The sequence below is a fragment of the Salmo trutta genome, chromosome 13 (genome assembly GCF_901001165.1).
Source record: "Salmo trutta chromosome 13, fSalTru1.1, whole genome shotgun sequence".
NCBI lineage: Eukaryota > Metazoa > Chordata > Actinopteri > Salmoniformes > Salmonidae > Salmo > Salmo trutta.
In genome coordinates, this window is record NC_042969.1 from 59968081 (window position 1) to 59981870 (window position 13790).

At 46.7% G+C, this 13790-nt stretch overlaps 1 long non-coding RNA gene across 1 annotated transcript; it reads right to left on the reverse strand.

The window, feature by feature from the left end:
- Positions 1–355: 355 nt before the first annotated feature.
- On the reverse strand, positions 356–1421 carry LOC115204919 (uncharacterized). The gene is made up of 2 exons (XR_003880525.1): positions 1232–1421; positions 356–999 (listed from the first exon to the last, which is right to left on the reverse strand). It is a non-coding gene; the product is annotated as an uncharacterized LOC115204919 (long non-coding RNA).
- Between the last annotated feature and the right edge of the window lie 12369 nt (positions 1422–13790).

Here is a 13790-nt window from a genome sequence, read left to right on the forward strand (position 1 = left end):
ATTCCTAGATGCTAAGTACAGTGTCACATCCAAAATCCTTTCTAGAAGTGCTCTGTTTTTATACATTTCTGACTGAATTTGTTACTGCAGCTGACTGTCTATACCTGTTGTTACGGTATGCTGCAGATTTTTCCATTTCAAGTAACAGTTCTTGTGAGACACCATCCTCATGCTCTGGTAGTTTGTCATACATTCTCCACCATTTCATTGATGATATCTTATAGCCATCCCTACTATTCAGAGAACTGGGTGATGGTTTACTTTGCTCATGAGAAAAAAAGAACACATGGAATGCAATATAATGCCTTTACACTCAATATAAAAAAGCCAGTCTCTCTGCACCTTTTCTCTTCTGTTTGCTGACTTACTGTACTGTAAATAGTTGGGGAATGGCTTGCCTTCTGAGTCTGGGGACATGATTTTATATAGTTCTGTCTCCTCACCACACCTGTTGGCTAGTCTTCAAACAATAGCTTCTCTTTCATGGTCTTGTACTTTCTCTGACCACAGTGCTGGATCATCTAAAATCTCATCTTCCTCACTTTGAATCTGTCCATACTCTTCCTTTCCCTTATTACTTGCTTGTTCAGTCTCTTCTGTCACTCCTTCACTGGCACTGCTGCTACTCTTTAACTCCTCTTCCTGCATCAGTCTGTCTGACAGCTTTCTGCTGAGATTCTGCCTACCTGGGGCTCTCTAGGCACTAGGAAGTGAGTAAACAAAGGGAATTTTAGGTTTAATGTTTGCTCTTACAAAAGGTTACCATACTAAAAATATACTACTGAAATATATATTTTTTAATAGTATACATATCAAATAGAATACGTATTTAAGTGTGTCTAAGTTATCATGTGCCTAACTGTACAATTTAAAAATGATCTAGTTATGCTGCTATTGCTACAAAACACCTGCCTCACCTCCAAGGTCTGCTGTTTCAACTTCATGTAGTAGACACGTTGGGATCTTTGCCTACAGCGGTAACGTTAATAGTAGTAACATCTACAGTATGGATAGGTAGGCTACATGTTAGGTTTTTATTTTAGTCTAGCTAGCTAACAAATATCACGCAAATACAGCTATAATATCTAATTAGCTAGCCATAGCTGGTAGCTATCATCGTCATCATGTTAATAATTACTGCTCTGACCGAGCCGAGTGAGTCCACGATATCAAGCTAGCTATATTGGCTAGCTAGGCTACTCAGTTCGACAGGCCGTCTGCACTGACTTACCACTCAAATCCTTCCCAGAAAAAAAACGTATTGAGTAATTTTTTTTCTCCAGAATTTTGCTGTCTCTGTTAACTTTCTTTCCTTTTCTGAAAACCCTATTTCGTTTTTGAGGGGGGCATACCGGTTATCTCTCGTCAATGTTTAGCCTACATGCCGGAGCAACTGTCAGATCAGCGGTATTTTTTTTCTCGCCCTGGAGAATGGATCCAACCATGTGCATTATGGGGGGGGGGGGGGTACCAACGGGTGGTTGAGTAGAGATGCCTGATCTGATTATGGTTATACGTTTTAATTTTCATCACAGATTTTTTTGTCTAACATTTTTTAAATGATAAACAAATAATTATCTAAGCATTTAGGGGCTCCTACCAGGCAAGGGCACATTAATCATTCATGTTTTCCCCCCCTTAACGACGCCCTTGATGCCAGTTCCTCTTTACTTCTATAGAAAACGCTGTGTCTAATGTAAGTCAACAGCTCTTAATGGCGATGATCAGAAAATATATATCTAACCATAGGCCCAGTCTATTCTACAGAGTGAGAGTGTGCTGTGTTTGGGTGCCCCCCTCTCCAGCTCTTTCCCCTGTTTCTCTGTGTGATGTCCAGGGACAGAGGAATGAGTGCAAGATCAAGGGCTTTCCTATCGATCTGGTGCTCATTTAGAGCAGATGAGTGGATCTCCTCTTCCATCTCTCCCTCTGTGGGACTACAGTTATTATTATTATTATTTGTATTTTATTTAACCGTTATTTAACTAGGCAAGTCAGTTAAGAACAAATTCTTATTTGCTATGACGGCCTACCCCGGCCAAACACTAACGACGCTGGGCCAATTGTGCGCCCCACTATGGCACTCCCAATCACTGCCAGTTGTGATACAGCCTGGAATCGAACCAGGGTCTGAGATGCAGTGCCTTAGACCACTGTGCCATTCCGGAGCCCCAATACTTACAGATACTGTGCATGATGTGTTTGTGTGTCTGTCTGTCTGTGTGTGTGTGTGTGTGTGTGTGTGTGTGTATATATATATATATGTATATATATATATGTATATATATATATATATATATATATATATATATATATATTATGTGTGTGTGTGAGTGCAGCGACAGACAGTGACAGAGAGTTGGAACGAACCGGGTGACCACAGATAAATTATACAGGTCTACAATCCTGCATGGAGAACTCAGCTCCTCAATGCAGGGACAAGACACACATGGAGCTAAGGCTAGATCAATAACCTGCCTGCCTGAGCTGCTGTGCTTGGGGAATCCAGAGAGGAGAGGAGGCCTGAGTGGAGACCTGGGGGGGAGAGAGAGGCCTCTGAGTGCTCTGTAATCTGTGTTGATGTACAGGGGCAAGGGAGAGGGCTCTCAATCCAGTGAAGTTGCAATCTCGTCCATTCATACTTCTCATCTGGTATAGAGGAACAGGGGAGAGGATTACACACACAGGCTGGGTCTTAATCCAGTGAAGTTGTTCTCATCCACTCCCTCACTTGATGCTCACTCAGGGAAACCCACCTGTCAAACACACAGTCACAGTTGTCTGGGGGGACGTCCCTAGTATCTGCTGGTCTGGTGAAACACTACAGTAAGATTGCAAATGTTTGAGTTAATCCATATAAAAATACCAACAGACCCTGTCCCAAGCCATGTGGATTTGAAACATTCTGTATCGATTCCAACAACTAAGTATGTGAGTAGATAAGTATAATGCATTGAGACAGGGCCCCTGGAACAAGGAATAAGCCTTTCTTTGTTTGAATGCTAGAGCAGCGGGGGGTAAGACAGGGCTTTTTTAGGGATGGACAGACCTGTTTGGAAAGGATGATGTCACCTACTTTAGGGGGTTAATTTGACCCTTGCCGCTATCCCATTATCACACACACACACAGGCATACAGACACACACAGGGGGCCACATGCACAGACACACACATTATACATAACGAAGTATCCTCTTACTGTGGAGATGAGGGATGTTGTTTCCTCTTCCATTATATAGCCCAGGGTTAATGATCACACAACACTGAATAAAAGACCCAGGCCTGATGCACCCCTAAACACAGCTGGCTATAGACCGTCTGACAAACACCTTCCCATAGAGAGAGTATAGCAGGGGGTCTGGACAGGATCCAGTCTTTTCAGTATAGAGATGAGCCGTTGAGTCATGTCTCACAGTGCTGAAGCTTACCGGTTGAGATATCCTCATAACGAAAGAGAGAGAGGGAGAGAGATACAGTACATCTTTTAAGTGTGCAGGCCCATGCATGGGCTCTTTAAGTGAGACGCCAGAGTCGGTCCCCAGATTATCTTTAAGTTATGTTTCATATGTCAACTTTATGTTTATGGAGCTGACTTGTGGCATTCATGCAGTTATATGTGTGTCCCGGGGGCTGTGTGTGTGTGGATATGACACCTACACACTTGGACTTTGGCAACACTCTCTCTCCTACCACAGAGGACTGGCTTTAATTGTTGTGCATATTAACAGATTTCCTGTCTCTTGGCGTCTGTAAAAAAGGGATGGAAGGATGGAGACAGTAATTTAGGAAGGAAGAAAAAAGAGAGAAATGCAAGTCAGCATGGTCCCAGGGGAACTTTGATGTGAGTAACTCAACCCTCTCTCACCCTCCCTCCCTCACAAACACACAACTTACATTTCCCCCCCTTTTCCCACTGCATCTCTCTCTCTCTCTCTCTCTCTCTCTCTCTCTCTGTTGTTGATTCTATGTTTCTGAGTCCTCAGGGAAGTTGGTGTGTTCGTTCACAGAGGCGAACGTGGGATGAGTCCCAGTATGAGACGTGGGCGTTGGGTGGACAAGACACGGATGAGGGATGCAGTCTGGCCCCTCCGGACCCCTCCATGTGTGAGTTAACTCAGCGTAGGCAGGGGGTCAAAAGTCCCTGAATCCTAACACATGGGGAAGAATATTCTATATTTAACCACCAGTGAGAGTTTATATATGCATGGGCTTACGTGTGTAGCATAGGCTCTGAGTCATCTGCAGCTGGATGTGTAGGTAGACTGCCCGGGTACCTGATAGGGGGTGAGGGTGTTCCTGTGCTCGGGTGGTTTTAGGGGCTTTCTACGCCCCGGGACGGCTGTGTCTACTTCTGCCCACTCAACTCCCCCTGACAGGATTTTTCCCCACTAAATCTATCCCGTCCCGGTGAGTTTGTGTGAGTGAATTGTTTCTCCAGGCCATGGAATCCCCCTCCGGTGGGTCTTATCTCACTGTGTGGGTGAAAGAGAGCTTCAGCAATTAAGAAGACTTGATGAGCATGTCTCTCTTTGTGTGTTCCCCCTCCCTATCCTTAGGTAGTGACTCTCCACTCAGTGAGGAGCTAATAGGGTGGCTGACATGTAGGAAATGACATCATCTTATACTATTCAATGTGCAGGAACAATGACCACAGATGATCTTTAGCAACAGGTCAGACAGGATCACCTCTTTTACCATCATGGACTGTCTTTGAGCTTCATTTTACTGTGCATATGTTCTGCCTCTTTAAAAGTGAGAAAATATCTGAAAGTACAGTAAACTCTTGAACAAACAACATTTACAAACAAACTTATTCAATGTTTAATATGGGTCCAACTGAACAGCTTTCCCTGACAGAAAAATTGCCATTTGAGAGACAAAGAGCTTGTACTCTGTGGTTTCTGGGGGAAATCTTCAAAGAGTCTTCCCCCAACTGGGCTGTGATTCCTGGCAGACACTGGCTGCCTGGCTCTGGCAACCCAAACAGACCAGGGAGACAAGGGAGAGAGGAGAGGATGGGAGAGAGAGGGGTGAGAAACGGGAGGACAGCACAGACAGGTGTGGCAGGTGTGTGTGTGTGTGTGTGTGTGTGTGTGTGTGTGTGTGTGTGTGTGTGTGTGTGTGTGTGTGTGTCACAGTGTGTATGTGTGTGTCCATGCAAAAACAGAATTCAGCACAGCAAGGCCAGATGTGGCAGGAAGGAGAAGCAGATGATTTGTGTGTGAGCCAGAGAGAATTGTCACACTAAAAGAGAGAGAGAAACCGATAGACAGCGATAGAGAGTGCGTGCGTGTGCATGCGTGTGTGTGTGTGTGTGAGAGAGAGAGAGAGAGAGAGAGAGAGAGAGAGAGAGAGAGAGAGAGAGAGAGAGAGAGATACTGTAATGGTTCTTTATTGAAAGAGAAATGTGTTTTACATGCTCTGTCAGGATGAGAGCATGGTGGTGTCTCTTACAGCAGAGATCAAGAGAAAGGAAAACACAGACAGATAGAGGAAGAGGGGCAGAGAGACTTTTATTGAATGTCAAGCTATCACTTCTGCTCACAACAACAAAGTCGTCAATATACCTGTATATACAGTGCATATGGAAAGTATTCACACCCCTTGACTTTTCCCACATTTTGTTACGTTACAGCTTTATTCTAAAATGGATTAAATCGTTTTGTCCTCTAATGAAATAGCAAAAACAGGTTTTGCGACATTTTTGCTTATTAATGTGTTTTTTTTAAAGGGAAATATCACATTTACATAAGTATTTAGACCCTTGACTCAGTACTTTGTTGAAGCACCTTTGGCAACAATTACAGCCTCAAGTCATCTTGGGTATGACGCTACTAGCTTGTCACACCTGTATTTGGGGAGTTTCTCCCATTCTGCTCTGCAGATCCTCTCAAGCTCTGTCAGGTCTCTCCAGACATGTTAGATGGGGTTCAAGTCCGGGCTCTGGCTGGGCCACTCAAGGACATTCATACACTTGTCCCGAAGCCACTCCTGCGTTGTCTTGGCTATGTGCTTCAAATCAAATTTTATTAGTCACACGCGCCAAATATAACAGGTGTAGACCTTACAGTGAAATGCTTACTTACGAGCCCCTAACCAACAGCGCAGTTTCAAAAAATACAGATAAGAAAAAATAAATAAAAGAACAAGTAATTAAAGAGGAGCAGTAAAAAATAACAATATATACAGGGGGGTGCCGGTACAGAGTCAATGTGTGGGGGCACCGGTTAGTTGAGGTAGTATGTACATGTAGGTAGAGTTAATTAAAGTGACTATACATAGATGACAACAGAGAGTGGCAGTGGTGTGGAGGGGGGGGGGGGGCAAAGTCTGGGTAGCCATTTGACTAGATGTTCAGGAGTCTTATGGCTTGGGGGTAGAAGCTGTTTAGAAGCCTCTTGGGCCTAGACTTGGCGCTCCAGTACCGCTTGCCATGTGGTAGCAGAAAGAACAGTCTATGACTAGGGTGGCTGGAGTCTTTGACAATTTTCAGGGCCTTCCCCTGACACCGCCTGGTATAGAGGTCCTGGATGGCAGGAAGCTTGGCCCCAGTGATGTACTGGGCCATTCAAACTACCCTCTAGTGCCTTGCGGTCAGAGGCAGAGTAGTTGCCATACCAGGCAGTGATGCAACCAGTCAGGATGCTCTCAATGGTGAGCTGTAGAACCTTTTGAGGATCTGAAGACCAATGCCAAATCTTTTCAGTCTCCTGAGGGGGAATAGGTTTTGTTGTGCCCGCTTCACGACTGTCTTGGTGTGCTTGGACCATGTTAGTTTGTTGGTGATGTGGACACCAAGGAACTTCAAGCTCTCAGCTGCTCCACTACAGCCCCGTCGATGAGAATGGGGGTGTGCTCGGTCCTCTTTTTCCTGTAGTCCACAATCATTTCCTTTGTCTTGATCACATTGAGGGAGAGGGTGTTGTCCTGGCTCACATGGCCAGGTCTCTGACCTCCTCCCTATAGGCTGTCTCGTTGTTGTCGGTGATCAGGCCTACCACTGTTGTGTCAATTGCAATTTTAATGATGGTGTTGGAGTCGTGCCTGGCCGTGCAGTCATGAGTGAACAGGGAGTACAGGAGGGGGCTGAGCACGCACCCCTGAGGGGCCCCTGTGTTGAGGATCAGCGTGGCGGATGTGTTGTTACCTACCCTTACCCCCTGGGGGCGCCCCGTCAGGAAGTCCAGGATCTAGTTGCAGAGGAAGGTGTTTATTCCCAGGTTCCTTAGCTGATTGATGAGCTTTGAGGGCACTATGGTGTTGAATGCTGAGCTGTAGTCAATGAATAGAATTCTCACATAGGTGTTCCTTTTGTCCAGGTGGGAAAGGGCAGTGTGGAGTGCAATATAGACTGCATCATCTGTGGATCTGTTGGGGTGGTATGCAAATTAGAGTGGGTCTAGGGTTTCTGGGATAATGGTGTTGATGTGAGCCATGACCATCCTTTCAAAGCACTTCATGGCTACAGACGTGAGTGCTATGGGTCGGTAGTCATTTAGGCAGGTTACCTTAGTGTTCTTGGGCACAGGCACTATGGTGGTCTGCTTAAAACATGTTGGTATTACAGACTCAGACAGGGAGAGGTTGAAAATGTCAGTGAAGACACTTGCTAGTTGGTCAGCGCATGCTCGGAGTACACATCCTGGTAATCCGTCTGGCCCTGCAGCCTTGTGAATGTTGACCTGTCTAAAGGTCTTACTCACATCGGCTGTGGAGAGCGTGATCACACAGTCTTCTGGTACTGCTGGTGGTCTCATGCATGTTTCAGTGTTATTTAACTCGAAGCAAGCATAGAATTAGTTTAGCTCATCCGAAAGGCTCGTGTCACTGGGCAGCTCTCTTCATGCAGATCACTGGGGTCAGGGCCTGTTCCCGAGGGAGCCGTATATACTCCACCTCGGGCTCGTCAGAGTCATGAAAGAAAAAAAAGGATTCTGCTGGTCCGTGGTGAGTAATCGCAGTCCTGATGTCTAGAAGTTATTTTCGGTCATAAGAGACGGTAGCAACAACATTATGTACAAAAATAGTAAAAAAATAAGTTACAAACAACGCAGATAAATGAACAAAAAAAAACAATCGGTTGGGGGCATTTAGGGTTGTTGTCCTGTTGGAAGGTGAACATGCGCCCACAGTCTGAGGTCCTGAGTGCATTGGAGCAAGTTTTCATCAAGGATCTCTCTGCACTTTGCTCCGTTCATCTTTCCCTCGATCCTGACTAGTTTCCCAGTCCCTGTCGCTGAAAAACATCCACACAGCATGATGCTGCCATCACCATGCTTCATCGTAGGGATGGTGCCAGGTTTCCTCCAGATGTGACGCTTGGCATTCATGCCAAATAGTTCAATCTTTGTTTCATCAGACCAGATAATCTTGTTTCTCATGGTCCGAGAGTCCTTTAGGTGCCTTTTGGCAAACTACAAGCAGGCTGTCATGTGCCTTTTACTGAGGAGTGGCTTCCGTCTGGCCACTCTACCATAAAGGCTTGATTGGTGGAGTGCTGCAGAGATGTTTGTGCTTCTGTGATGTTCTCCCATCTCCACAGAGGAACTCTGGAGCTCTTCTTCTTTATTATAAACGGACAAGAAGGAGAAGGAGAACCAAAACGAACACGTACACAAAGAAAACACAACGACTAATCACAGGCTGGTAAGGCACAAGGCTATACACAGAACAATCTCCCACAAAGTATTCAACAAACACATACCTATATATAGGACTCTCAATCAGAGGCAACTAGAAAACACCTGCCTCCAATTGAGAGTCCAACCCCCATTAACAAAACATAGAAATACAAAAGACTAGACAGAACATAGAAATACACACACATAGAACAGTGCCCAAAAACCTCCGGAATACATAAATCAAATACCCTACTAAACAAACCACCACCCCGAACCACATAAAACAAATACCCTCTGCCACGTCCTGACCAAACTACAATACAAATAACCCCTATTACTGGTCAGGATGTGACAGTACCCCCCCCCCCCCCCCCCCCCAAAGGTGCAGACCCCGGATGCACCTCACAATTTTTTTTTTTACCCCAAAACAAACATAAATCCCCTAAACTAAAGGGAGGGAAGGGAGGGTGGCTGCCATCAACGATGGCACCTGTGCTACACTCCCCCTCCCCAACCCACCTATACTGGAGGTGGTTCAGGTTCTGGTCTACAGCCACCCCCTAACCAGTCCACCCCTGCACAATGTTCAGGGCTGTAGAGCGTCTCTGGGGGCTCCGGACTGTGGACCAACTCTGGAAGATCTAGACTGTAGGCAGACTCGCTTGGTTCCAGACCGTAGTCAGACTCACTCGGTTCCGGACCGTAGGCAGACCCATTCGGTTCCGAGCTGTAGGCAGACTCACACAGTTCGGAGTTATAGGCAGACTCACTCAGTTCCGGACCGCAGGCAGACTCACTCGGCTCCGGACCACAGGCAGACTCACTCGGTTCCGGACCGCAGGCAGACTCACTCGGTTCCGGACCGCAGGCAGACTCACTCGGTTCCGGACCGCAGGCAGACTCACTCGGCTCCAGACCGCAGGCAGACTCACTCGGCTCCGGACCGCAGGCAGACTCACTCGGTTCCGGACCGCAGGCAGACTCACTCGGTTCCGGACCGCAGGCAGACTCACTCGGTTCCGGACCGCAGGCAGACTCACTCGGTTCCGGACCGCAGGCAGACTCACTCGGTTCCGGACTGTAGACCCATTCACTCCTCTCCGAACTGTGGGCCGTCTCACTCGGCTCTGAACAGTGGGCCGTCTCCCTTCGTTCCGAACTGTAGGCCGTCTCACTCTGTTCCGGGCTAGACACTCTTACCGGATACTCTGGATGGGGTACTGTTGTCGGATACTCTGGACGGGGCACTGTTGCCGAATATTCTGGACGGGGCACTGTCGTCGGACACTCTGGACGGGGCACTCTTTCCGGACACTCTGGACGAAGCACTGTCGTCGGAAGCTCGAGACTGGACTGACGCACTGGAAGCCTGATGCGTGGTACTGGTACTGGATGTGCCAGTTTGGGGACACATACTTCAGGGCTAGTGCGGGGAGCAGAAACGGGCTGAGTTGGACTGGGATTACGCACTGGAAGCCTTATGCGTGGTGCTGGTACTGGAAGTGCCAGTTTGAGGACACGCACCTCAGGGCTAGTGCGGGGAGCAGGAACGGGCTGAGTTGGACTGGGATTACGCACTGGAAGCCTGATGCATGGTGCTGGTACTGGAAGTGCCAGTTTGGGGACACGCACCTCAGGGCTAGTGCGGGGAGCAGGAACGGGCTGAGTTGGACTGGGATTACGCACTGGAAGCCTGATGCTCGGTGCTGGTACTGGAAGTTCCAGTTTGGGGACATGCACCTCAGGGCTAGTGCGGGGAGCGGGAACAGGCTGAATTGGATTGGGCTGACGCACTGGAGGCCTGGTGCGTGGTGCCGGTACTGGATATACCGGGCCGTGGAGGCGCACTGGTGGTCTCGATCGCACTTCCTGCACAACCCGTCCTGGCTGGATGGAACTAGTAGCCCTGTACGAGCGGGGTGCTAGTACAGGGCGAACTGGGCTGTGCAGGGGCCTGATGGTTGCCGTGCGTAGAGCGGGCGTAGGATAGCCTGGTCCTAGGAGGCGCACCGGTGACCAGACGCGCTGCGCAGGCATCCTCCTACCAGGCTGGATGCCCACTCTAGCACGGCATCTGCGAGGGGCTGGGATCACTCGCACTGGACTGTGCATGCATATGGGCGAGATCGTGCGCACTTCTGCAAAACTCGGCGCCCTCCACTCCATACGATCCTGCATATAAGCACGGGTAGCTGGCTTAGGGCTCACCCTTGGCCCAGCCAAACTACCCGTGTGCCCCCCCCCAAAAAAAGTATTGGGGTTGCCTCTCGTGCTTTATCGGCGCGTATATGGCTTCATACCTTCGCCGCTCTGCCTTGACTGCTTCAATCTCCTCCGGTGGGAGACGGTAATCCCCAGCCTGATGCCATGGTCCAGCCCCGTCTAGAATTTCCTCCCAGGTCCAATTCTCTTGATAGTCCATATACTTGTTCCGATGCTCCTTACCCCGCTGCTTGGTCCTTGTTTGGTGGGAGATTCTGTAACGGTTGTCGTCGGATAAAACGGACCAAGACGCAGCAGAGAAATGTGCACTCATCTTCTTTATTATAAACGGACAAGAAGGAGAACCAAAACAAACACAAAGAAAACACAACGAGTAATCACAGGCTGGTAAGGCACAAGGCTATACACAGAACAATCTCCCACAAAGTATTCAACAAACACATACCTATATATAGGACTCTCAATCAGAGGCAACTAGAAAACACCTGCCTCCAATTGAGAGTCCATCCCCAATTAACAAAACATAGAAATACAAACGACTAGACAGAACATAGAAATACACGAACATAGAACAGTGCCAAAAAAAACCCGGAATACATAAATCAACTACCCTACTAAACAAACCACCACCCCGAACCACATAAAACAAATACCCTCTGCCACGTCCTGACCAAACTACAATACAAATAACCCCTATTACTGGTCAGGACGTGACAATTAACGAGCAATCTAGGATGGACGTAATCAATATAACTATTTGTTTAGCACTTTTGAAATGCAGCTGCTCAGAATTCAGAACATGGGCCTTTCTTACAGTGTTCTCCCTGTACACCAAGTCAGAACCGTAGGATAAATAAAGGGGGCATATAAGCAGACAATGAAAGCTCTTACAAAATTTGATGATTACATTTCTCTAAAACAGGTTATAGGCTACATGTGCACCACCAAGTCAGAACAGTAGGCAAAATGAAGAGGGGTAAATAGACCAAATTATTAGGGTGAAGCACATGGGCTACTAACAGCTTACTACACAATATACAGTTAGTATTACTTTCTTAGCTACAGTATCTCCCTGGCATATTACATCATTTATGCCGCAGCATACAATACATTTTTGTACTCACCTTGTTATGCTGTGATCGCTTGAACAGGAAGGTGGCACGGCAGTCCTTCGTTGTCAAATGTTTTCATCTAAGTCTGGCATTCTCTGGATTTATGGTGATTTCAAGACAACTGGGAACTCTGAAAAAAACAAGGTCAAATCATGATGACGCATTGATCTCCAGGTCGTAGCTCTAGAAAGCAGCTAGAGTTCCCGATTTACAGTTCCGAGTTGGATGACTGCTCAAAACGTATTTCCCAGTTGTCAGAATTCCCAGTTGTCTTGAACTCACTGAAGTCAAGTTTTTGCAGTTCCGAGGCACAAATCATGCTTCATTGACAGTACGGCCAATGTTGAATGTTTATCATTTTATACTTGGAAAAGAGACACTTAATCCCAGATTTGGGACCACACAGCCACTCCACTGAATAGCAGGTTTGTGATTGCTGTGGAATGCTTGCAGTTTGCCACTGTCACGGATTCTTTCCAAACATTGTTGAATTTGCAATTTCCAACTTGTTGTGTAATGTTTATGTCCAATGGCCAATGAGTACCGATACGTTTTATCTATCATTTCTACACACCTACACTCCATTTTTTCCGGTGGATGGCCTACTACCACAGAAAGCATTGAGCTGGGCTGAAACACCTGCATTTTGGAGCTGCCTTACTCAAGAAAACAAAAAGAGACCATGTTTGTATGCGGCTTTATTAACTCAATGATTTTTTTTTTTTTTACATTGTTTGCAAACTGATATGTGATACATATTAATGCCAAAATAACATGCAAAACAGGTAAGCCCCCACATTTTGCTAAAAATGTGGGGATCAAGATAGGGCAAAATAAGGATTTCAGCCTCCTCACTTCTAAAACAAGATTTTAGTTTCCTCTTTTCAAAGGAAGGCTTTGATTAATCTCCGAGCCAAGAAACACAACTGTGAGTAGAAGATCCACAAACACATACATACACACACACACACACACACACACACACACACATGTAGCCACACACACACACGCACACACACACACACACACACACACCCACACGCATGCACTCACACAAAAACACACATGCACACACGCACGCGTGCACGCACGCACGCACACACACACACACACACACAATCACACACATGCACGCACATACACAATCACGCAGACACACACATGCACAGACACACACACACACACACAGCCCCAAGCTCTGAGCCGGCAGGGCGATAAGAGTAGGGGAAGTATGTGGGTGTGAAATAGCTGTGGTGTGGGATTTTCTGGATTCACACAATTTACTCTGTGTTTTTTCTAAATGCAGGTCCTGCTTTTTATTACAGTCTAAACTGATGGGAATCTGTAGACGCTGTATTCACCCACGCAGCATCCTGCCATTCTTTACTTAATGCAGCGCAGATATCATCCCACACACACACATTGAACAAGCAAAACAAATCCACATGAAACACAGAAACAGATATGTTCAGTATACACCCACATACACATTAAACACATATAATGCATGTTGAAGGATCTTAAACAAACACAGATTCTCTACACATATGCTCAACACATGTTTACACACACACACACACCCACCATGCCCGTCTGACAGAGATCTCTGGGTGATGTTGAACACAGAAGCATTAGCAGAGTAAAGTACAGTACTGCATTCATCCACAGTAGTGCTGTATTTTGGGGTCCTTCAGTTGATCAGAGGGAATTGGATGATGTTGTCCTGAGAGACTGATCTGAGGTCATGTTTCCATTTCCCCCCTTGATTTAATGTCAGGATATTGGGAGGATATGCTGATCCTAGATCTGTGCCTATGGGCAGGATTAGAACAGA